General features: G+C 44.3%; 1 protein-coding gene across 2 annotated transcripts in view; it reads right to left on the reverse strand.

Annotated features, from left to right (window-relative positions):
* Positions 1-25,505, reverse strand: part of GALNT7 (polypeptide N-acetylgalactosaminyltransferase 7) — a 132,257-nt gene that overhangs the window by 33,280 nt on the left and 73,472 nt on the right. The gene's annotated exons all lie outside the window — the stretch shown is intronic.

The raw sequence follows: 25,505 nt of genomic DNA on the forward strand, positions 1-25,505 counted from the left end.
AACTGTGGCATGTAGCAAAAATTAACATGAATGAATAAGCAAAGATCTTGTATTGTTTACAGTTATAGATTGGCTTAAGAGGATCTTTGGCTATTTGACACAGAACTATTTGAAACTGTAACAGGATTAAAGTTGCCACAAACCTTTTTCTAATTGGAAACTCAAAACAGGCCTGATAGACTCAAAGAGCCAGCGAAGGCTCGGTGAGTTTCACAGAAGTGTGATACCGATATGCATACACACATATACTATATCTGTGTGTATAACCTTTGTATATATATATACCCACATGTTATATATATTTTGTTTGGTTACGGGGGTGGGGTGGGTGGGGGAAGAACAAGATAGTAAGACCAAGACAGACTAACAAGAAGGATTTGAGACGAATGTCCTTTCTGCCAGAGTTAACTTTCAGAATTAGCATTTGAAGCCTATGACCCTTTCCTTGCTAAGTGGGAGCAAAAGCTTTTCCCTCTCCCTCCCTCCCCCAAAGCTTTCCGTGAACCAGTAAATAAGCTTGATCTCAAGGTTAAATTTAAAACCATAAAAGCAATAATTCACTTTATCAGCCTGATAACCCATTCCAGCATTTAGAAGGGTAATTGTTACCTAACATAGGGCCTGGTCCAAAGTACAGGGAGATAACCTTTTCTCCAGGTGATTGTTACCTTTCAAGATTGTTCTAAACTGGGTTCATAGAGGCTGACTGTCTGGTAATCCATCTGCATTTTTCCATTGAATAAGTGAGTAGTAAGTGCCTATTATGCCCATGCTCAGAGCTGGGCACTGGAGCCATAGCTTTGAGGAAGATACTCTTGGTCTGGCTCCCATGAGCCCACCACACTACAGGGAACACAAGACATGGAGCAAATATTCCCCTGGGTGTGTTGGTGGGAAAACCCCACTTGGCCTCAAGACGTGTGGCCAGGAAGGCCTGGAGCTAGTGCTGGAGGGTGAAACCAAAAGGATGATTAAAAAAAAAAAGGTACTAAGACCAAAGAAGTGGGAAGGGATTCAGGAGGAAAAGATGAAAGAACAAGAATGACTTGTGTGCATATGATCCAGAAATTATGAGAACTTTAAAATACATAGATGGAAGATTTATATCTTTAGATGGTATAATTAAACTATGAAAAATAAACATAAGGAGGAAAAAATTATAAGGAAGGCATTTGCTGTATAACAGCATATTTTTATGTGCCAGGCACTATTCTATTTGCTTTACTTTTATTAACTTATGTAACCTACCACCACCACTCTGAGTTTAGTGCTATCAATCTCCCATTTTACAGATGAGGGAATTGAGGCTCAGAGATAAATGACTTGCATAAGATCACACAGCTAGGAAGTCCTGAAGCCAGGGAATAAACCAAGGCTATATTGAGTTTATAAGAAATCTTGTTAAACATGAACAAGAGAAAAAGAAAAAAATACTAGCTATACCTACAAAAATATAGAAGTGGAGGAATGCATATCTTGAAAGAAGATAAAGAGTCTCTGGAGAGACACGAACCTGGGCAGAACAAGGTACGTCTGACTTTTAGATGGGTAGGGATAATAATCCCCACCCCACCAACAAACTGTAATCCATATGGAGCCTCAGGCAACATTTTGCTGATTTTCTGTTGTGAGATGAGGACATTGGGTAGAACACAGGGTAGAGCTTGTCATATACTAAACCTTGATGTTAAGACAGTATGGAAAGAAGCACCCATGGTATTGAGGTAAAACCCCTATTTTGCATCATTTGTCTCACTTTACTGGCATAGAATTGGTCTTCCTTCTTAGGTTCTAAGAAGAAGGAAGACCAACTGAGAATAGAATGTCACACTTAAATGAATGGGTTTTGGCACAGACTTTTGACTAATTTCAGCTCTCTGGCACCTCATTTTCCAAGAGAGCTTAAAAATCCTCTGACCTCAAGGACAGTAGTGCCTTAGCTTTGCCACAGAACTCTGGCTGCAAATACCCACACTCAGGTTAAAGGCTTGCAATGATTAAAGCTATAAAGTTATTCCTACAGTAATTTTACAGGACATTTTCATGGTAGCTATGTGGGCCAGGTGTTTGGGATCAGAAGAAAAGAAGGGGATAAAAAATTTTCATAGTGACTTTTCTATAACTTAAAAAAGTAGATTTCAGAACAAAAAATGAAATGCCTGTGAATATTTTACTTGCTTTCTTTCTGTACCAGCTATGTTCTTTAACATCTGTAGTTTGATATAAAGCCTTGTTGTATTTGGTCTTAATTAACAAATAACATTAATTCAGCAGACTATGAAAAACAACATTTTTAGGCTGCAAGTTCCTGCAACCCATATGTACTATCATTAATCTACAGTAACGTGTGTGTGTATGTGTGTGCACGCTTGTGTATTTGTATGTTGAAGTTACTCATCTTGCCCCTTTTAAAGGTTGTATTTTACTCCCTTACTCCTGAGAGTCTCAATAAATAGAGTCATTTGAGATTCTCTCCCTTTAATTTTGCATTAAATTTCCCTATAATAGGGAATATTCTTTAGGGATAGGAAATAATTTCTCAAAAGTTGGGAAACACTCATTTTTTTAAAGAAACTACACATTTTTATTTTTAAGCTAGAGGCCCAGTGCATGGAATTCATGCACTTGGTGGTGGTGGGGCATCCCTCTGTCTGGCCTGTGCCCTCTCACAGTCCAACTGACACTGGGAGTGGGCCTAAGCTGGCAGTCAGACATCCTTAGCACTGCCGCGGAGGCAGGAGAGGCTCCAGCCATTGCTGCTGCACCTGGCTCAGGGCTTCTGGTTGAGTGGCGCTCCCCATATGGGAATGCACTGACCACCGGGGGCAGCTCCTGCATTGAGCGTTTGCCCCCTGGTGGTCAGTGCACATCATAGTGAACAGTCCTTCTGCTGTTCGGTCAATTTGCATATTAGCCTTTTATTATATAGAATAAATTGAGAATCTTTCCTGTGTTCATATAAAACCCCCTTTACTCATTCCCATTATAAAAGGGAGTGGGAAAATACAATTTACATGAAGCAGTGCTGCACCCAATGAACAAATTAGTAATATAGAATATAAAATTTAATTTGGCATTCAGAAACCAATATATTTTCAATGAAAGGAGAATTACCACTGTTAAACCCATCATTCAAGCTCAACTGATTGAGGGGAGTGGATTTTACCCAAGTAGCAGTTCCTATGTTCTTTGACTGGAATGATACCAAGTAAGCCCCTTGAAAACTTGCTATGGGAGATTTTATTCCTTACAGTTCATTACACATAGCAAAATAAAGAATCTGAGCATCAAAGAAATTTATAAATTAAACTTCCTGATCATCTGAATATGTTCCATTTTGCCAATGTATTTCCCAAAAAAGACTGTTATAATAATTCATAATATTGCCAAATAGGGAAGTATTACAACCCTTAGTCTGAATATCATCCTTTGATTATATAATTTAAAATTACATTGGCACTGTATTTTTTTTTTTTTTTTTGCAACCATATCATATTGCTAGCTCACAAGTCCCTGGAACTTTTCTCCCCAAATTACTATGAAGCCCAATGTTTCTCATTTTTAATTTTTTCAGTTGAACTCAGCATACAATACCATGTTTACATTTATTGTTGGTTTAGGTGCATGTCTAGCAGGTTTTGCTCTTTTGATAATTTTGTCAATTGGTGTATATAACCATCCCTGCCCATGTTTCTGTGTGTTGAAAACTGGATTAGTAAGATTGCTATCTCTGTGTCTACTGTTAATGTGAACAGATATGAGGTCAAATATAGTGCTTTAAAGCTAAGTGTAATCCTTGAGAGGCTGCTATTACTCCACTCATTAACTTCATTTAACTGCACTATCACTGACTGCATTTCTTTACCTGTCCTCAGGGATCTGAAGACTTTACTCAGATATCCTGCTGCCTCGAGATGCATTAGGTATCACACAGTCTCCTGGTCCACTAGTGTAAAGCTCATGTCTTTTCTTAGTCACTTAGTTTGGTTTGACTCCTTTTCATAGACCTATGCTGGCATAGAGTGGCGGTTACTTCTTCTGTATGTATAAGTGATCCTTCCTAGAATCTTAACAGTGCATCAATATCAAGTTTCCAAACCAAACGTTCTCTTTCCCCTTTGGAAAATATAAGGCAATATTTTCCCACCTGCAGTTTCCTAAAATCTCTCCTCTTCTCCACAATACCTCTGGATTACTGATGGCACTGCCTCTCACAGTCATCTGGTAAGTTCCTCAATATCTAGTCCTATGAGAGGCTTTAAAGGTCTCAACAAATTTAATGCACTATTAGAGTACTTTCTTATTCTGTGCTCATTATACTTAAATTTAATTCCCTTAGCATGATGGCTATAAAACTTTCAATATGGAGATCACTCCCGCAGAGGGCTAAGAAACAAATGTATTTCACATATCTGTTTTCTCTCATGTGAAAATCATATAATGTGCTCCAATAATCTGCCTACCCTGCTTTTTCTTTACTCCAAACATCTTTTTTTTTTAAAAATATATTTTATTGATTTTTTACAGAGAGGAAGGGAGAGGGATAGAGAGTTAGAAACATTGATCAGCTGCCTCCTGCACACCCCAAACTGGGGATGTGCCTGCAACCAAGGCACATGCCCTTGACCGGAATCGAACTTGGGACCCTTCAGTCCGCAGGCCGACGCTCTATCCACTGAGCCAAACCGGTTAGGGCCAAACATCTTTTTAAATAATACTTTTTATGGTTATCTTTAGAACACACCACTTGGAATGCATGTCTGGAATGTCTTCCGCTTCTCTGAAAGCTGCCCAGCACTCACAGTCCTGCCCAGGCCCCTTTCTCTAACAGTCTCCTTCAACCAAACCAAAGTTACTGAGTAGAGGAGACCGCATGTTGTCATCCCCAGTCCAGCAGGATGGACTAGCAGTGAGCCCTCGTCCAACCTGGGCCAATCAGAGGCCCTCTCAGGGGACTCTGGGCTTCTGAGACCCTAGCTGGTTTCTATTGCTCTTAAATGATATCATGAGGCAAGGGCTGGGCAGCTATTTTTATGGAGAAGCAGAGAAAGACAGAAGTAGAGATGAGAGTTCATAAACCCTCAGAGAGAAAGAGCGTTTGATTTGGGTTCTCAGTTTTTCATTTTCTGGTTCCATCAGGTGTACTTCCTGACCTTGGGTTCTATGAGGTACACGTATATCCTTTCAAGTGGTTGCTCATATCCCTTTCCTCCGCATCTCCCTTTTTAGCGAGCTGGGTAGATTTGATTCCAGCAAAAAATCCACGTCTAACATGTTACTATTGATTTTTTTCATTGTTTTTTTAGAGAGAGTGAAAGAGGAGGTGGGAGAGGGAGAGAGAGAAACATCGACGTGAGACACACCGATTGGTTGCTTCTCACACGCGCCCCCATTGGAGCCAGGGGTCAAGCCTGTAACCTAAGTACATGCCCTTGACCAGAATCTAACCCAGCCGTGGGCAAACTACGGCCCGCGGGCCAGATCCGGCCCGTTTGAAATGAATAAAACTAAAAAAAAAAAAAAAAAAAAAGACCGTACCCTTTTATGTAATGATGTTTACTTTGAATTTATATTAGTTCACACAAACACTCCATCCATGCTTTTGTTCCGGCCCTCCGGTCCAGTTTAAGAACCCATTGTGGCCCTCGAGTCAAAAAGTTTGCCCACCCCTGATCTAACCCAAGACCCACCTTCAGTCTGTGGGCTGACACTCTAAGCACTGAGCAACTGGCGAGGAAGCTTTTCACCATTTTAAATCAATAAATTTATTTAACAAATTAAGTATTAATGAAAAGGAGAATAATAAACCTTACACTTCTCTATTGTGGCTGAAAGTAAAAAAATTGATGAACACAGAATTAATGATTGGGTGTTGCAAAAGTTTTCCCAGTATAATACCTTTCAGGATATAACTAGGTAACTGAGAAAGTACAACTGTTTGCCATACTTGTTTTGGAGTAGACTGTGCGGTGCTGTACTTGGAAGGTAAGAAATCAGAATGGGTATGAAGGTAGGGACAAAGGTGACTTTAGCTCATCCTGCCTATGATCTCTACCAGGTCCACCCTCCCAATCAGCAATAAATCTAAAAAACAGCAGCAGCAGCAAAAAATAAACAAATATAAAAAACATGCCATTTGTGCATGGTTTTAAGTCAAGTACCCCCAGTTCCAACCAGGTAGCTGCACCTAAACTTCTGGGATGGATTTCATTTTCTGAGGCAGAGAGTTGAGATCGAAAGGTTTATTTCATGTTGGAGGAAAGGGGGACATTCTTAGCAGAGCAGAATGACCAGAGCCAGAAACTCTCTGGTTCATCATGGCTGGTTGCAAAGGCAAGAAAATACAGAACTACAAAAACCACTGCTTTATGTGGCTTATGTAACAAAGAATAACACCACTATCTGCCTAGACCACATTGGCCTCCTGTAACCTAGGGCTCCCTGAAAAGCTTGCACCTGCATTTATTTCCATTTTCTCTACCTTCTTTGAGCTAGCCAGTTTCCTGGCACCCCCTCAGTTAGAGGGAGACAGCTGTCCAGTCATTAGTCATGACAGCTCAGCTGCCAATGATCCTCAAACACAGACACAGAGTGGCTGGCATTCCCAGCTGCAGAACAGCCAGAGGCTTCCTAAAGGCTCACACCATCCCTGGGCCACTCAGCTGGCGGTCTCTGCAGCAACTTTAAAATAATGTGCACAAACTCTGGGGCAAAACGGAGTGTGGCTTTAGAGAACACCTCCATCTCGGCCATCCTGCCGATGCTCCTCTTCATTCAGGGTTCTGCCAAGCCAACGAGGTATGCGGCGTGAGGGCGGGTCTCCACTGTGAGATACTAGAGAGATATAGGAGAGAACTTCACAGTTAAGAGGTGCCGAGAGGTCACGCAGGGATGACTGTATGTCCCTTTGGTGAGGACATCAGTGGCATCAGGGACCTCGGGCCAAGGAGATAGTGAGCACTGGAGTGAGTGCTCTGTGAGCACAATGGAAGGCCCACTGCAGTGAGCCCTGGAGAAGGGACACAAAAGCCTGCCTGTGAGGAATCCATGGAGACAACATTCTCCAGCATTCGGTCCATAATCCCAGCTGACTCCCAGGACAAGTTGGGAAAGATAGAGGGAGCTAAAATTATAGCAAACCAAAGAAATGGTGTTTTCGCTATTATTTATTGTGATATTTGCTATTATTTATTGTGATATTTTATCCCAGAGTTCTAATAGCTCTTAGAGCATCCAAGGTACCCTATGAAGTAGGTGGAACAGGCACTGGTGTTATTTATTTTATATATAAGGAGACTGAGACTACATTAGGTTATATGAATGACTCAAAGTCACAGTGACAGAGGCGAGATTTAAAATTAAACCTTTGACTCCAAGGTTCTTTCCCTTAAACCACTGTTTTACTAAGAATTATTCACAAATATGGGCTTAAATAAAACAGGAACGTCCTACTCTGGAGCCCAAGCACCAGGTGCAGGACCCCGTGGCGCTCTCAGTCCTGGACTGAGATGGGTTCACCTGCTCCTGCCAGGGCGCTAGGCTGCCGGTCCCCGAGCGGACAGGATGTGAAAACTTTGAGCCCAGTCGCAAGCGATGACAACCTGTACATGCACTTGGTGGATGGCATCATGTTAAACCAAGTCATGTTGGAAATAGACCCGAGGCCTAATCAGCGCTTCCACCAGCACGTGAACAACGATGTGAACCTCTGCATTGAGAACTTGACCATCTTGGTCAGACACATTGAGAACTTCTACCAGGAAGTTCTCCAGCAGCGGATTGTAATGAGCTTGCCAGATGTTTTGGTGACTGGCAAACACCCACTGTCTGGTGAGTGAAAGCGCCAACCCCCTCGGCGGGCTTGGCCAGTGCCAGTGGCTCTGGGCAGCTGTTGGACACAGAGCTCTGGCTGCTAGCTTGGAGCCAGCACAGTGAAAACACGTGATCATTCCAGACACAGTATGCAGGAAATGAAGAAGATGCTGGTGCTGGTGCTGGGCTGTGCTGTCCAGTGCGATAGGAAAGGGGTGTTTATTGACAAAATCCACCAGCTGGACATTGAGACCCAGGCCGGGATCCTGGCCCATATCCGGAGTTGACCCACCACCAGGAGAGCCTATTTGACCTGCAGTGGTTGGAGGTCCCAGACATGGCCTTGGAGGAGGTCGAGTCCCTCTCGAGCAACATGACCTTTCACCTCAGGAGGCTAGTAATTGAGCGAGACAATTGTAGGGAGCTGGTTGTGACCCTGACCCAGGAGTGGAACACCAGCAGCCACCCCAGTGAGGACACATAGCACCTGGCCGTGGAGCTGGTGGACACCCAGGCCATGCTGTGCGGCGTCAGGCAGGAGCTGGAGGAGAAGACGAAGCAGCTGGTGGACACTGGGCATGAGATGGTCCACCTGGTACTGGAGCAGCAGGAGGCCCGGCACAGTAACATGGAGCTGGCGGCCAGCGCCCAGTCTGCTCATGCCGCCCTCCCTGAGCTGGACTCCCTGAGGGAGAAGGCGAGCCACGTGGAGAGGCTGGAGATGGAGGCGATGGGCCTCAGACAGAAGCAAAAAGACGCAGTAGACTTATCTGCAGCCCGCATGAAGGAGCTGGCTGAAGACGATTATACTTCAATGGACACCAAGGGCCTTCTCCGGGAGCAGCTGACCGTCGCTTGGTCCCGGGTCGATACGCTGTATGAGCTGGAGGAGGAGAACGTGCGGCTGAAATCAAAGCTGTGCTGCCTACAACTGGCCCGGGACACAGACCAGAAACACCTTGTGGAGCCGCGGGAAGAGAACTTGGCCCTCAAGGCTGCACAGGGGCAGAGTGTGGAGGAGGAGTCCGCCCACCTGCGCTGGGGGCTGGAGCAGCTGTCAGAGGCCTCCAGCTGCTTCCTGAAGCTGGACCAGGAGAAGCAGAGCCTCCAGAGCCGGGAGGTGGAGGAGGAGAACCAGCAGCTCAGCAAGCAGGTACCCTTGGGTGGTGTCCGGAACACACGGGCATATAAGTGGCCAGGTGGAGCGCCCAGGCGTCGGTGAGCATGCGCAGCTGGGGGACAGACAGGGTCCAGTGCAGCCACGGTTATGGTAGGGGGCCAGGAGGCCGCCTGGAGAGGCGTCAGGAGGCAGCAGGAGTCCCTGCAGCAGTGAGACCGCACACGTTGGACCCCGGTGTGCCTCGCTGCCCTCCATCTGTGACATGGGGTTAACGATGCACCCACCTAGTAGGTGTGGTGAGGACGGTGTGAGTTAGTGCCGGCAAAGGGTCCAGCCCGTGGTAAGTGCCTCATGAAAGGAGAGCAGCGCCCTGTTAGAAAGCGCCGGGCGGGCCGAAATGCGGGCCGCGGTCACACAGTGGCAGGTCACACTCGCAGCGTCCTGCGCACCGAGCTCCGCAGCAGGTCCAGTTCCGCGCGGGGCGGGGCGGGTACAGGGAGATCTCACCTCAAGGCCTCGGCACCGCCCATCCGGGTCCCTTCCCTTCGCTGAGCAAGGTGGGCTCCAGCCGCTGCCAGTCGCCCAAGGACTCTGGTCCGGACGCCTGGCCGTGTCGTCTGCGGAGGAGGTCCCCGGTGGGTCGCCTTGGGCCTGGCTCGAGGGCACTGTCTGCAGAGACTGTCGCTGGCGCTGAGGCCACTGAGAGGAGCGCGCAGGGCCACCGTGTTCCTGGTCGCCGGGCACAGGGACCCGTGGTTCAGGGCCACCTTCAAACGCGGCCGCTGTGTCGGCCCCACGTCCCTTGGTCCAGCGAGGCCTCCACGCTCTGCAGGTCAGTCCAGCCCGGACGGAGCGCCCTCCTCCGAGCTTGCGCACTTGGTCAGCGCACGTTGACGCAGGCCAGGGCACGTTGACGCAGGCTAGCGCACGTTGACGCAGGTGGGAGCGAGCGTTGACAGACGTTTACGTCGCGACGCCTGGTTGCGCGAGGACGTGGGCTTCGGAGAGTGCGCAGTGGGAGCGTCAGGACGATCCCTCGGCCTCACATGGGAAGGGCGGCGTCGAGCGAGGGCGGTGGCGAAAGCGGATCTACTCACTTAGGGGGCGACCTGGGCATTACAGTGACCACGGGGCTCCTTTTCCCGCCTTCCCGCCAGGCGGGGCCAGTGATAACAGTGAAAATCCCAGAAGGCAGGATGGCAAACCAAAGCGGTTTGCATTTGTGCATCTCCGACATGGAGTATCTGTTCCTTATGCAACGAATCTACTTAATGCAATAAAACTACTTGGAAGGCCCAGCAAAATCCAGTTTCATCAGGAAGTAGCTGTGCCTCCCAGGATGTGAGTCTGTCATAGTCCAGCGTCATGTGGGAAAGTCAAGCCCGGCCCCTCCATCTCCTCACAGACACGGAAGGGCCGTGGATAACATGGCTCCATCACCGCAGGTAATGGAGAGATCTCTCTCTTCTCCAGAAAACGTTCAGAAACAAGCAGTGATGGACAACGTTCTGGGACAGACATGTGGTTCTCCACAGCTTGGTCAATCCGGATTTCCCATCAGTTCAGCCACATAATGACGGTTATCACTAGTCTCCAAGCGCCCAATGGCGTCAAGAGACACCGTCATCGCTGCGTCAACCAGGCGGAGCTCTCCTCCCTGCCCAGGAGCAGACACGATAGCCGCGAGCAGCACCCAGAGGACACGGAGAGGGTCGCTTCCGTGAGGACAGGAACCACCTGGCAGGAGCCATGACCACGGCAACAGAAGGGGCAGCAGGAGAGCTGGGAAGGGGCTTCATCTCCAAACAAGCAAGTGCTCAAAGGACAGTGTTTTCATAGGGCCATCCTCCAGGGACGGCGAACCTTTTGGGCTCGGCGTGTCAGCATTTTGAAAAACCCTCACTTAACTCTGGTGCCGTGTCACATACAAAAAGTTTTTTGATCTTTGCAACCATAGTAAAACAAAGACTTATATTTTTGACATTTATTTTATATATTTAAATGCCATTTAACAAAGAAAAATCCACCAAAAAGATGAGTTCGCGTGTCACCTCTGACACGCGTGTCCTGGGTTCGCCATCACTGTTAGGCCCTTCAGGCTGAGTTGGTCTGGGAATGTTTCGTTAAAACTGTACAGAGCAGTTATATACGTTGCCACATTTCTGTGTAAAATTCTTTAAACATATAGCTATAGTCTAATACAGAACTGAGAAGACTTGTGATGACAGCTTTCACATGGGTAGCCAGCCTTTCACCTCAGGGTTTCATGAAGAGGAAAGTCCCACAATTCCTAATCGTTTTAGAAACTGAGGAAGGCACGTGTTCTATGTACTGGTTGTATCATAAAGCAAATATTTTAATGCTCTGTTATCTGTTGTATTGCAAGACCCGGCTTAATAGTGAATCACATTATGTGTATATAATAGAAAACATTCAAGTTGGTAGTCTAAAATACAGCAGTACTTTGTTAACAAATGAGAAAAAGTCATTTCATGATTCGTTTTACTAACATGTGAGAAAGATTATTGGTGAAGTTTGGGATTAATCATATTGTTTAACTTCATGGAGAGCGTAAGTGTAAGTCCTGTGACACGCTCCTTGAGTTTTGCCCTAATTGGTTACCAAGTGTAAATGTTCACTTCCTATTTCATTCTAAAATATGAGAATTTTCTCGTTAAGTCATGTTTGACTGAATAACTGAAGTCACCCAGAAAGTTAAGTATCTCTACACGTATTTTTTTAAATTAAAAATTCAGTGTTAGTATAAATTCTCCTTTTCAGGAAGAACAAAAATGCAAATGCAGAGTCAGATAAAATGATTTACTGAAAGTATGCTTGTTTGGGAAAAGGTTCACAAAGCCTTTAAGTGCTGCCTCTATTACTCAAACTTTAAAAGTTTACAATTTTTAAAGTGCCCAGGGTATGTGTGCAAGGTCACATTTTATTATAGGAATTATGCATGTTGTCTTTCTGTCTGAACATTTGAAAGAGTTAAGTCTTATGCACTTTCTAATTTAAAAAATTTTAAATATTGTTAAAACTTTTATGTATCAAGATGTTTCCCTTTAATTGTAGAACTAGTTTATAAAGGATATATTTGGATCCTTTTTAATAACTATAGCATTTTATATTGTTACTTTTTAATATATTGAAAACATAAACAAAAATAAAACAGAAAACATCGATGGGTTCCGGAGAGAAAAAAGAAAAGAAAACAGGAACATGAATTCCTTGTTTTCACTCCATACCCAGGGAATACATGGCTACTAACCGAAATGACCGCACACAGCTCTGTGGATTTCTGTCTGATTTTAAGGGTCAAGCATACGAAATACCTTGGGGCGAACTAACAATATTGACCTATGTCATTGGGTTGCTGTCTTCAGTATTCTTTTTTTGAAAAGGCAAATATACTCAGACAGATGTGTCCACTTAATGATCTAAAATGTCAAACCACAATTTAGAAAAAGATTCTGGCAGGGAATCCTAGGACTGGACATATGTTGTGGTACATTTCTTCAAAACTCCCTGGGAAAGGAAAAGGAACATTTCACAGTGTGGGTCATATGTTTATAGCTATATTGGACTCTCATTTCAAACGAGCTTGCATACCAGAGTCTAATTTTACAGAAGTACCAGCTTATCAAACACCAATAAATTTCAGCTGGAACAACAACCGCTAGCAGGATTAAGGATCAGGCTTGGGAGCCGTGGCCTGGATATAACAGAATGAACCAGGATAGGATTGCATCTGCTGCTTAGTTATTAATTTGTGCCGCACCTTATTCCACAAAGGACTCCGGGCAGCTTACAGAGACACACAGAATGCAATAATATTATGAAAAGTAAAAGTAGCAGGGGGAAAATTTGCATAAAGAGAGACGGAGAAACAAAAGGAGGAACCAAGAATGAGACATCAAAAGTGCATACCAACCAAAGGACTTGTATGCATGCATATGAGCATAACCAAAGGACACAGAAATAGACGGGGGTAGGCAGTTGGGGAGAGGTCAATGGGGGAAAAAGGAAACTTATGTAATACTTTAAACAATAAAAGAATTTAAAACTTAAAAAAAAATGCATACCGGAGGGAGGGGCGGGGTCAAGGATTCTGGTGTGCATAATTCTGGGGCACCATTCACAAAGAATGCATTATGAATGGCATCACCCTGAGTTGGGCAATACGGTGGCGAGGCTGCCACCTGCCTCTATATTTATTATGGGTAGGCCACAGTTTGGCTTGAATTTTCTCGCAGGGAAATCTGGTCAGGACTGTGTTTAAAAAACCAGTTGTTCAGAGGGAGTACAATATTCTCGGCGTGAAGACCAGATGGGACTTTTTTCTAAGGGGCTACCTTATGGCAAATGCAGTAACGAGTTTCAGTGAGCTGTGTTTCATGGAGGCTGTCAATGGAGACCCATGGCATTATACCAAAACATAAAAGTCAGTAAAAACAGTTGTGCAGAGACCAAGTTGGGAATTTAAGTTCAACACAGAATTGAAAATCACACTTTGCAAACATTCCTTAAAATGTTTATTGAGTCATCTCCTATTCCATGCTTCCTCACTCACTGAAAGATGATAAGTCTTCGCAATGTACTCTAATTACTATAAGGAAATCATATTGACCATATGGAGGACTTGTATTTCCAAAAGCAAATTCTGACTTTTGAAGAAAAGGTATGAACTTTCAGTGGTAGCTGGTAACTTTAGGTTGGAGTTAGTAAATCATTTCCCAGCAGAGAAAATATTAGATACCGACAGAGCTACCAATATAATAAGCTGTATAAAATATTTACTTATGGAAGTCTTAAACACTGATTGATACTAATGCTTCCACAGCAAAATGAAGAGATGCACTAGATCATTTTTTGAAGGCTCTCTCAACTGTAAAACTCTGAATATAGATGCGGAAAAGAGGACAAATCTATAATGGTTAGCATTTATTAATTCACAGAACAGGCAATATCTGGGGCTAATAAGAATGCATTAACTATGTTTAGTAATTTATCTTCTTAAAGGTATTAGGGAACCAGGGTGTTCATTTAGTATGTAACATAATTGATAGACATGCAATGTTTAATAAATATTGTGGAGGAGTAAATTTGGTGATAGCATTTCAAGAAATCATTAAAGTAGTCTGCCTCTTTTCCTGCATTGACTAAATTAACTTTACTTCTCTCTCTCTTACATCTTTCCTTCATTACTGGTTTTCCAGAAAATCAAATCCTCTTGAGTCACAAAAGTGAGTTGGAGTTAGTTATCAAAAGGCTTACAGCCCCCAAATGGGATGGAATTATAAGATAAAAACTGAAAGAGTATGTTAATCCTGACCCTGAAGAAGGCAGATGCCAGGAAATCTCAAACCATGATTTTGGAAAACAATTAGTTCACTAAAATCTGGCAAGGAAACACAAGACTGAACACATGTGAACACTGTAAGTGAGGTTTCCTACAGTCAGTGGTCATTTCGAGACAGTATATGTTATCAATTTGTTGCCTTATCTCCACAGAGCCCCTGGGTTTCTAATACGTCCACAGGCCATATGCAAGGGAGACTATCATTGTAAAGAAGAGAAAGAGAAAAGGAAAAGGACAAAACAAATCAAATCCGTGGGAGGTAAAGCTGATAGACCAGTGTAGACCAGGGATATGGCGGACAATGGATGAGAGACTCCAGAGTCAAAAAAATACTACCAAGTAAAAGGAAACAGTTTTTAATCCTTTGAGCCAGCAATCCCACTAGGAGTCTGTCCTACTGAAATAATCAACGGTGGGCACAAAGAGGGAGCCACCGGCTTGCTCATCCCAGCACTGAATATAATCGTGAGAAACGGGAAACAACCCACATGTCCCAAAATAAAGGACTGGTGACATCAGTGGTGGTCATCCAGGCAGTGGAATATTTATGTTAACAAAAAAAAAAAAAAAAATCCTATTAGGGAAGTTGGGTGATTTCTATGTTTTTAAAAATGGTCTGTTAAACATAAACACTTTCTTTTGCAAAACACTTTAAAATAAAAATGCTACTCAAGTCTGCTACCAGAGAGCAGAACATTACTTGGCAGCTTCATAAGCAGCCCAAATCTCTGATTCTTCTTTTTTCACTGAAACAATCACAGCCGGGCCTTCCCTGGAACCAGAGCGCCACCTTACTAACTAATGAGACCAAACTCTGGCATTCATCTGCCCGTGACTTTGCTGGAAGGCATCTTTTCCAAGGAGCGAGGGCACATTTTCAAAAATCATTACAATTTATACCCATTCTCATTTTGATTCAATAGTAGGATATTGGGCGGCTTTGCAAATTATACTGAAGGTGCCTCGACATTTCACTCCTGCCAGTGTCCTCCTCCTGATAGCAGCTTGTTATTAGCTAATTATATAACCCTTCCAGGTAGCCGCCGCCGTGTCATACCGATGGAGCGGGAGCCTACACAGAACAGCGCTGCCAAGAGCGCCACTGCTCAGGGAGCTGGCGCAGCGAGCAGCGAAGATAAACGCGCTCAAGTAGGAAAGGAAAACACAAACAAAGATGTAAGAGCGCCGCTGGAGGAAATCTTTTATGAGGGCCAGTTGCCAACTTTCAGAAGTTTATGAATCCAAATAGAAAAGCCAGCTCTTCTGAGTTCCAGTAAAATGTTTCCAATATTATTACTAAGTGTGTTTAATTATCACCATTTGAGAAATGAAGTACTGCATGGGGTGGAAAAATTACACCTCTTGAAAATCTACCAAAAGCTGTAAAAATCCTAGGTATTCTGAAGAAGTTTTTTTAACATTTTAGATATTCTGTAGCAATCAAGCTATGTTCAGTTACGTTTTTCGAGACAAAAAGAGTTTTAACTTCTTGAAATAACTATAAATGGACATCACTTCGCCGTAATCTCAGAACCATATAGATGTAATGCATGTAGCTGACTTCGGTCCCTCTGCTCTCTGAGCGCCCCTGACCTGCCATCGGGCCACGTGCTGACAGCTGGCTGATGGCGGGGTCTGACTCTCCAGATTAGTGTCACTGCCACGACCGCCGTGGAGATCTTTTACACTAAAGGCTTCCATGAAAGCAAGGAAGCTGATTCCACCGTTTCCTCATTACCTGATGCATTAGAATGCAGAACACTTAAAATCTCATTCACAAAACACTGTCACCAAGGAAAAAAAAAAGCACTTAAAAAATAAAAATCAAGCTGCTAAACTCAAGACCTCAGGAGCAATTTAACTGAATCCCCTGGCTAGCTCTAGTCTAGTTTCCTGAAGCTAAGGTCAGTCTGTCAAATCCTGACTCTGGAGAGCACAGATAACTATAAGGGTTACTGTTATAGTTTACAGGAAAAAAGAGTTTGTCTATAGTTACCTCCAAATTATTCCCACTTTAGTTTTAAAGATCTCTCCGTGAAATTATCCACATCCTTACACATTGCCAGTAACAGTAGCTCTGGGCCGCTGCAGAATTGTTAAAAGCGTGGCTATACTTCAAAGTACATTTTACTAGCATTTTATATTTCCAGGCTCTAGAAATATGCACACATTTGTATTATCTTGTTCTTTTCTTCATAGGACTTTTGTAAACAACTTCCCAATAATCATGGGGGGGATAAATATCTGTAGTTTTACTGATCCCAAGAGTATGTGAAAACCCCCAGCATGATACCTACAACTTTTGATCCTCAAACACCATTCATTTCTTTTCCTGTGTTATTCCAATTCGACTTCCTGGTCAGGGTCTTTTAGGCTTTGCTGTATGTTTTTTTGAGACCATACAGTAAGAAACAGGTGTAAAAGAATTTAAATCACTTCTCTCTTTTTAAAAAATATATATATTTATTGATTTCAAAGAGGAAGGGAGAGGGAGAGAGAGAGAGAGAGATAGAAATATCAATGGTGAGAGAGAATCATTGATCAGCTGCCTCCTGCACGCCCTCTACGGGGGATCGAGCCCGTAACCTGGGCATCTACCCTTGACCAGAATCGAACCTGGGACCCTTCAGTCTGCAAGCCGACGCTCTATCCACTGAGCCAAACAAGCTAGGGCTAAATCACTTCTCTTGAGAAGGAGGGGCGATACAATCTGAATGAGTAAGTGTTTAGCAAGTAACTATTGATATAGTTCATATATTCTGTTTAAGAAAAAAGTCTAGGCTAGTCACCACCGAATTAAACAGGTCTAATACTAGTACAGCATCTAACCCTTTAAGTAAGGTGATGCACTTGAGGTCTGAGAGTATGATGCTATCACATTACGAGGGATCTGTACCTTTGCATTCAGATTAGGTCTGCTAATCAACAGAGACTATGTCAGCACTACATCTAGTAAATATTCGCACAGAGCAGTCACCTCCTGGGTTGCACTGGTCATGCCACTGACAGCACAGCTTCTGTGGAGCATATCTTGGCTGGATTCCAGCATGTTCCCAAGCCCATTTTAGCAGCAAGACCTCGTAGAGGAGGTGAGGGGTGCGGGGGTAAGGAGAAAGGAATGATGAATTATGGGGATACACTGAATAATAACTAGGCCAGTTTATTTCTGCTCTTTAAATGGAAGAACTTACTACTCTACGCTTCTGGGTCTTGACATTTCTACAAGCCATTATCATATTTTTCTTTTTGGCATAAATTAACAGATAAAATATATTTGGCCTATTAGAATTACCATTTTAAGTGTTACTGCAATCTGCCTTTACTATAATGGGTATTGGATGACATTCAGTATATATTAACTACATATTGAATATTTCTGTGATTCATCTGTACTCTGTATTCAAATATAAAAAATGCAGTGAATTATTATTCATGGATTCTGTATTTGTCTACTCCCTAAAACTTATTTGTAACCCCAAAATCAATTCTTGGGGCACTGCTACAGTCATCTGAGAACATGCACAGGGCGGTGGAAAATGTGAACTACAATTTGAGATGCCTGCATGCAGGTATAAGACCATGCCTCTGCCTTCTTGATTCCAAACTGATACTGTAAATGGTGTCCTTTTCACAGTCTATTATTCAGTGCCACGGTTTGCTCATTTTTGTGCTTTTCGTTGGTGGTTTCGCTGGCTCCGAAACACAGTGCTGAAGTGCTGTCTCGTGTTCTAACCCTGAGAAGGCTGTGCTGTGCCTTATGGAGAAAATGTGTGTTCGGCAGGCTTCCTGCAGGTCTGAGTTCTAGTACTGCCGACTAAGAGGTAAATGTTATGATTTAACAGCGTATGTTAAATAAGGCATTTAAACGGAAGCACACAAAACACAGCATTATGTATTGATCAGTTGACCAAAATGGGACCAGAGGTTCGCAGGAACCTAACCCTAAATTCCCTCCTGGGAGCAATGCTTTTGTTTTCCTGATCCAGTGCTCATGATGACTTTATAGAACGCAACTACTTCAATATCAAGAACTGACTGCATATCAGAATGCACGTGCATTTTGACATCACATTTCACCAATATGAAAGGACAGTTATATAAAAAGTCAGCTATAAAGGGAAGTGTGCTAGGTGGGTGCATTTCTATTCTATGGGCAAGTGCTCCTGGTTGCCAACATACCTTGCAAGACGTGAGAGACGGAGGCAATCACATTCTCTCAACTAAAACAATTGCTACGCCAGAAACTAGAACTTAAATCAGTAAGTTACAAAAAGTCAGGGTAAGCCGGGAACATTCTAGAACATATTCAGCAATGCCTTGTATGAAATGTGTCCTGAAAACTACAGGAAACTGCCAACAAAAATAAAATAAAACAGAGAGAGAGAGAGACAGCTTGACTACTGAGCAGTGGTAGTAACCAAGTGCCAGCCACAGAGAAATGAGCCCGTTTCACTGACAAACCTCCCCTTTAAAAGGCAATGTGGTCTCTTGCTTAGATGTCAGTCTAGGCTTCAAAGATTCTTATAAGAAATAAAGGGTAAAATTGGAAAAGAGATTTTTATGTTTGCAGAAATGACAAAGGTGTTTATTATTAGGAAGTGTTTATTTACATAGTAAACCCTACAGCCCGGATGTATCTTAATTTTTCCTTTCTTCCTCTTACTGATGCAATTCATAGACTCAGTCACCCAGTACCTTCAAGCAGGTAGTTCTTTATCGTATGGTGACATCAAGGCCGCCTTTGTGTTTCTCACTGGCTTTAGGGCTCCCCTCCTCTTATGCAGTAGGGTGACAGGATGAGACAATAATGAGGGGAATACACTCTAAAGATGAGGCTGAATACGACACCTAGCATGATGAGAGCTACGGAGGAGGCAGAGTTTCTGGAGGGTTCTCTGTGCCACGCCAGGGACGAGGATGGCTTCCAACCACCGTGACCTCCAGCCAGTGGGTCTCATGTTTCCCACTGTGTTTGGTGGATATTTGCCTTTTATACATACTCTTTATCACATTTACTATCCACAATAACTGCATGAGGCAAATATTATTACCCACATTTGCCAGAAGCTCTCTATATCCTAGTACCATTCTTCTCTTTTCAACTGTGTGGGATCCCAAGGTATACCTCCGGTGCACTCAGGAACTCAGTACCCACAGGTACCAGGCAGTCAGTGCCCCCCTTTTCCTCTAGCTCAGGCTCCCTGAGGTGCTACCCTGCTGCAAAGGGCCTGTGATGCTGGCCCTACTGCTGTGCCCACTTGAAGGCAAGGCCACTGCCAAGGATGCTTGCCAGTCTGTACCATTGCCATGGTTTCCTGTTGCTGTAGAACCCACTGGACGGTGATCTGCACATACTCTCAAGTGTGGAGAACTGCCCTCCCAGAGCTCCGTAGACATTTTGGTAAACAGCTCCTCATGGCATCTCCTTAGCATCCAAGTGAGATTTTCCGAAGCTGGCCTGGAACACATCTAAGTGCCAGGCATGGCGCAGTGGTAAAAGCGCCCATTCCCTTCACATCTGCCCTGGGACCACACCTTGGGGCCTTTCTGCTCTCTTCTCAGGATGGTACCTTTCAACTTAGATTTAAACAGTGGCCCTTGCTACAGATAGTTGGAATGTTAAGTGGACACATTTAAAGAGAGAGTCGCTTTGGGACTGATTGACATACTCTGTGCTCCTAAATAAAATTTCTACTACTATAAAAATGTTTCATAAATGTATATGGCAAATATTACATTTAAAATGACTGCTCTGGCCCTAGCCGGTTTTGCTCAGTGGATAGAGCGTTGGCCTGTGGACCGAAGGGTCCTGGGTTTGATTCCGGTCAAGGGCATGTACCTTGGTTGCAGGCTCCTCCCTGGCATGGACCCTGGTCGGGGCATGTGCAGGAGGCAACCAATCGAGGTGTTTCTCTCACATCGATATTTCTCTGTCTTTCCCTCTCCCACTCTCTCTAAAAATCAATGGAAAAATATCCTCAGATGAGAATTAAAAAACAACAACAACAAAAAGACTGCTCTGGTACACAGATATTCCTGATCTTTTATCTGGTTTGGTGAAAGGCCCTAGAACAGTGATGGCGAACCTTTTGAGCTCGGCGTGTCAGCATTTTGAAAAACCCTAACTTAACTCTGGTGCCGTGTCACATATAGAAATTTTTTGATATTTGCAACCATAGTAAAACAAAGATTTATATTTTTGACATTTATTTTATATATTTAAATGCCATTTAACAAAGAAAAATCAACCAAAAAAATGAGTGTCATAGGTTCGCCATCACTACCCTAGAAGATGTGGATTCCTTCCTGGCCATCATATAATCCTGGACAGTCACTACTCTTTGGACTTGAGGTTCCCTATCTGCAGAAAGAAGGAACAGTACCAAGTGACACTGTGGCCCCCTTTAGTTCTAAGCTTCTATGAGTTTATGAAACATTTAGTACATTATGAGCAAGGTTTAAAGTTTCTAAGCCATTCCCATTAAAAACTGCCAGGCAACTCCAAGAGTGTCATCTTAGGCCCTGGGCTCCCATCCATTCTGATCGGCCCCTTATCCGGGCCATTGGAGGGGAGAGATGAAAGCAAAGAACGGGACTCAGAGGGCAGCAGTGGAAGAGACAGAAACGAGGAATGGGAGTGGGAGGAATTCAAGGCAATTCTAGAGCACGTGGGAGAGGGAGTGGGAGAAGAACGCGGAGTGTGAGAGGGGGCCTACACCATCCCACTACTCTAAACAGTGCCTGCACCACCTCGCTACTCTACACAGCTGGCACTGCTTGCTGCTGCCCAGGTGCCAGAGTGCTAACCATGGCAGAGCCTTGAAGAGCTTGTAGAACACAGAACACATTTTTATGTTCTAAAAACCATGAGCATATGTATATAAATATTCACCAAACAGCAGCTGCCCCTGGAAAGGAAGAAGGAAGTCTCTGACTTCTTGGGTGACGTGGCCAAACGGGCTTCCCAGCAGCTGGCACACATAAAGGTTAACAGGAGGAGACGCGCTCAGCACAGGGTTACATCCTGGAGATGCTAGCAGGGTTGAGCTTGGCAATGTGAAATGGCTGATTGTCTTCTCGCTAGTCCATCCTGGTTCCCTTCCTGCTTCTGGAGAAACCAAAGAAGGCTGAGCCTGGTATCCTGGCAGCCAGTCTGATGCTCTGTCTGCCAGGTTGGGCACAGGGTGCAGGGGCTGGAGACCAAGCGCAAGTTTTGCCAAACTGCATACGGCTAAAGAGCCGGAATCACAGCAGGGCTCGCCTCTGCACAGACACCGCATGGCTAAGGCAGTAGACGTCCTAGCTATTGATACTTTCCAAGAAGAGCTGTCAGACCTGGCCCAGGCCCAGGGGCGGCCAGGCCTCTCAGCCCTTCCAGGAAGCAGGAAGAGGCAAAACCCAAGCGGAAAGCAGTCCGTGGAGCTGGAGGGATAACAGCTGCACGCCAGCTGCTGGCGGGCCAGGCGTTCTATTCAGCTTTTGTATCTAGGAACAGCGTGGAAGACCCGGGTGGGGGGCTGGGAGGTAGAGACATACAAAAAATGAATTTTAAGATGGCAGAGACCTTGGGAGACATCTAGTCTAGTGTTTTCAAACTGGGCTGAGAAGCCAGGAGGTGCAAAGAACCCAAGCACAGAGTTTGCCTAGGAAGTCGTTTGAGCAAAGGATTCTGGGTTTAAAACAAGTTAAAAACACTGACAGCTCCCTCTTTTCTTCCCCACGATGCTACAAATCCCACCTCTGGTAGTCATATTGTGTTATAAGTAACACTCCCTCCCCCCAGCATCACCTTGATTGATCTCTCAGAGTAGTGATTCTTAATCAGGGGTGACTGCCGCACAGGGTGACTGACAGGTGGCAAAGTCTGGAGACGTTTTGGTTGTCACAGCCAGAGACAGGGAGTGTGTGTGTATGTGTCAGTGGTATCTAGTGGGTAGATCCCAGAGATGCTGCTAACCACCCTAAAATGTGCAGGACAGTCTTCATGACAAAGAATGTCAACAATGCTGAGACTAAGGCATCCTGCCTCAGAGGCAGGAAACGGTTCTGCAATAAGGAGACATAAAGCTTTTCCTGGCCCCTCTTTCTAACCTTTTCTCTTTTAAAAAGTTAAGGTCCTGTAATGTACTTCACGCACCCCCTGGCCATTAGTAGAGCATCACTAAGAAGGTGATGCGGGGTAGGAGCCCCGTTTGAAACTCAGGGCCACCATCTTCTAGTTCTATGAACGTCAGGTTATCTACTTCTCCGAGCCTCAGTTCCACCCTCTAGAACACCGTGGGAAACATATGCTGTTTCAGCATGGTTGTAAGGATTGGAGATAGTGTATTCAAGAACCTGGCACACTGCCAGACACATACTAGGTGCTCAGAAAATGGACAATGATGCTGTTGACCTCCACTGTCATGTACTGAGGACCCCTCTGTCTTAAGGGACCCAAGCACCATCAGTGACAGAGTGAATTATGTGGAAGTAGAAGATATAGTTTACCCCTCATTTAAAGCAAGTGAGGCCGAAACCGGTTTGGCTCAGTGGATAGAGCGTCGGCCTGCGGACTGAAAGGTCCCAGGTTCGATTCCGGTCAAGGGCATGTACCTGGGTTGCGGGCACATCCCCACTGGGAGATGTGCAGGAGGCAGCTGAGCGATGTTTCTCTCTCATCGATGTTTCTGACTCTCTATCCCTCTCCCTTCCTCCCTGTGAAAAATCAATAAAATATATTTAAAGCAAGTGAGAAATATTTCTCCAAAACCACATAAACAAATGTAAAAAAGAAAAATGCCTTGGGGCTGGAACCTGCCTTTCTGGGTCGTTCTATGTCGATGGGATATGTCCCAGCACACCTGCCTTAATTCCAGCCCTCCTCCCCAGCCCCAGTGCCTGGCATCTGACAGGGAAGTTAGAGATGAGCACCACAATGACAGAATATAGGTCAAGAACCAGCCAAACCCTAATCTAGGTTGTTTCATTACCTGCTTAGAGAATAGACTCTCCTTTGATTTAAATAAGAATATCTGATGCTACTTTCCGAATATGTTGTGGTTCACACAAACTACACACACACACACACACACACACACACACACACACACACACACACACGCTCCTGACTTTTAGGAGTTTCTCCCCCACTCTCTCATCCCGAGAAGCGGCTGGTGTGAACATTCTCCCTAGGACTCCGTGCCAGCAGGCCTGCCGCTGAGCATGTTTGGGCTCTGGAGGGAGCTCCTGCCTCACAAAGGATGAAAGCAGCAGCTGGTTTTTCACTTCTTCACTGAAGGCTTTACAACTCTTTCCTTTAAAGTGACGGTTGTGTATCTCCAGGGGCTTAAGAACATGCCGTTTAAATTCTCAAAGCTTCCTCCACAGCCCTTTCTCCTGGCATTGATTTGCTCACTGGGACTTGCTATTCTGGAGAATATTGGGTATTTTTCTTGTGATTAAAATGGCAGTGTTCCTTCTAAAATAAATTACTAAGTTATCAAAAGTGTGATTTTCCTCCTACACATGAACTACAAGATTCAGTGAAGAGGAAAGGGAAACTACGGGCCATTTCCCAGTGATACACTACAAGATATTACTGAATTAAATGATATTTTTATATAATTTAAACTCGTGCAGTTAGTTTGGCCTTTTTACTTTTTTAGTTTGTTCACCTTATGTCATAGGAATGATGAAAGGGTAATTCTGTTTGTAATATATACCAAGTGCATTTTTCACATAAAATGAGCAAAGATAATTAACTTATAAGTGCATTCAAGAAGTTGTACAACAAATTATTCATATTACTACTTCCACAATCCTTGAATAAGAAAAACAACTGGGTCCGGCTGGCGTGGCTCAGTGGTTGAGCATCGACCTATGAACCAGGAGGTCACGGTTCGATTCCCGGTCAGGGCACATGCCTGGGTTGCAGGCTTGATCCCAGTGGGGGGCATGCAGGAGGCAGCTAATCAATGATTCTCTCTCATCATTGATGTTTCTATCTCTCTCTCTCCCTTCCTCTCTGAAACCAATAAAAATGTATTTTTAAAAACAAAAGACAATTGGTACTGATGATCCCTGCTTTACAGCTCTCTCCAAGGACTTGCCTTTCCCAGGAGGGAAGCTGTCAAAAGTGCCCCATAGATGGAGCTGTGGGCATCAGCTTGAAAGTTAACCTGAGAGGAAGGCAGGCTCTGACCTGGTTCATCCACTTATAAAGCCTTTTCTCTACCCTCCTCCCCGAATCCTACTTCTGCTTCTCTCCCAAACCAGCCCTTTTACCAGCTATTCCATAGAAAAATCTAAATGTGGAAGGACTGAGGCTGTGATTCTTCACAGCCTATCACGGCAGTGGTGAGGCCTGGCTCTACGCGGGTCAGTCTCTCCTGGATGAGTGGCCAATGTGAGTTCTCACTGACTGCCCATCTTTCAGAATGATTGCTGTGCTTCTAGAATACATGGAAAGGCTGGGGTTCTTCTTTTTCTTAAATGTTGGTTTATGCTTGGCTTAGCAACTAACCAGCTAGCCAGTTTCATATAACTTACTCAGCTCAAATGTGGAAAACACCTTATGACTTTGCAGTCACACTATGCCTAATGCGCAGCAGTTTGGCTTTGACTACCCTTTAGGTACAAGACAGACACTTCTGCTACCCGGCCATATAGATTTTTTGTTCGGGGTAAACCTTCTCTTTTGTTAAATCATGCTTTTAAAAAAGAAAGAAAAGAAAGAAGGAAGGAAGGAAGGAAGGAAGGAAGGAAGGAAGGAAGGAAGGGAGAGAGAGAGAGAGAGAGAGAGAGAGAGAGAGAGAGAGAGAGAGAGAAAGAAAGAGAAAAGAAAGAAAGAAAAGGAAAAAGAAAACTATAGGATTTAAAGGAAAAACAGGGATAGGGATAGCACCAGATCACTCAAAACTGAGGGAACTTTGGGGCCAGAGACCTCAGGAAAATCAATCAGCACAGTTAAAATCGCCACAGACATTTGCGGTTTGCATCGCAAACCTTTAAACTCAGGGATTTGTGTTTTCCTTTCTGTAGGTCCTTGGAGACATTCGCTCCTAATACAGAGTAACTTTACCAAAATTAAGAGTATGATCCAGAGAGAGCCTTTCTCATCAATCAATTTCCTCTCCGCAACTCGGCTGCACTGGCAGCTCCCCAGGCGGCTCAGTATAGTGGCAAGTGTAGTGTATCTTGAAGACACTAGACGCCTCCCATTTCACACAC

Source organism: Myotis nattereri, assembly GCF_964212035.1.
Source record: "Myotis nattereri genome assembly, chromosome: 5".
Taxonomy (NCBI): Eukaryota; Metazoa; Chordata; class Mammalia; order Chiroptera; family Vespertilionidae; genus Myotis; species Myotis nattereri.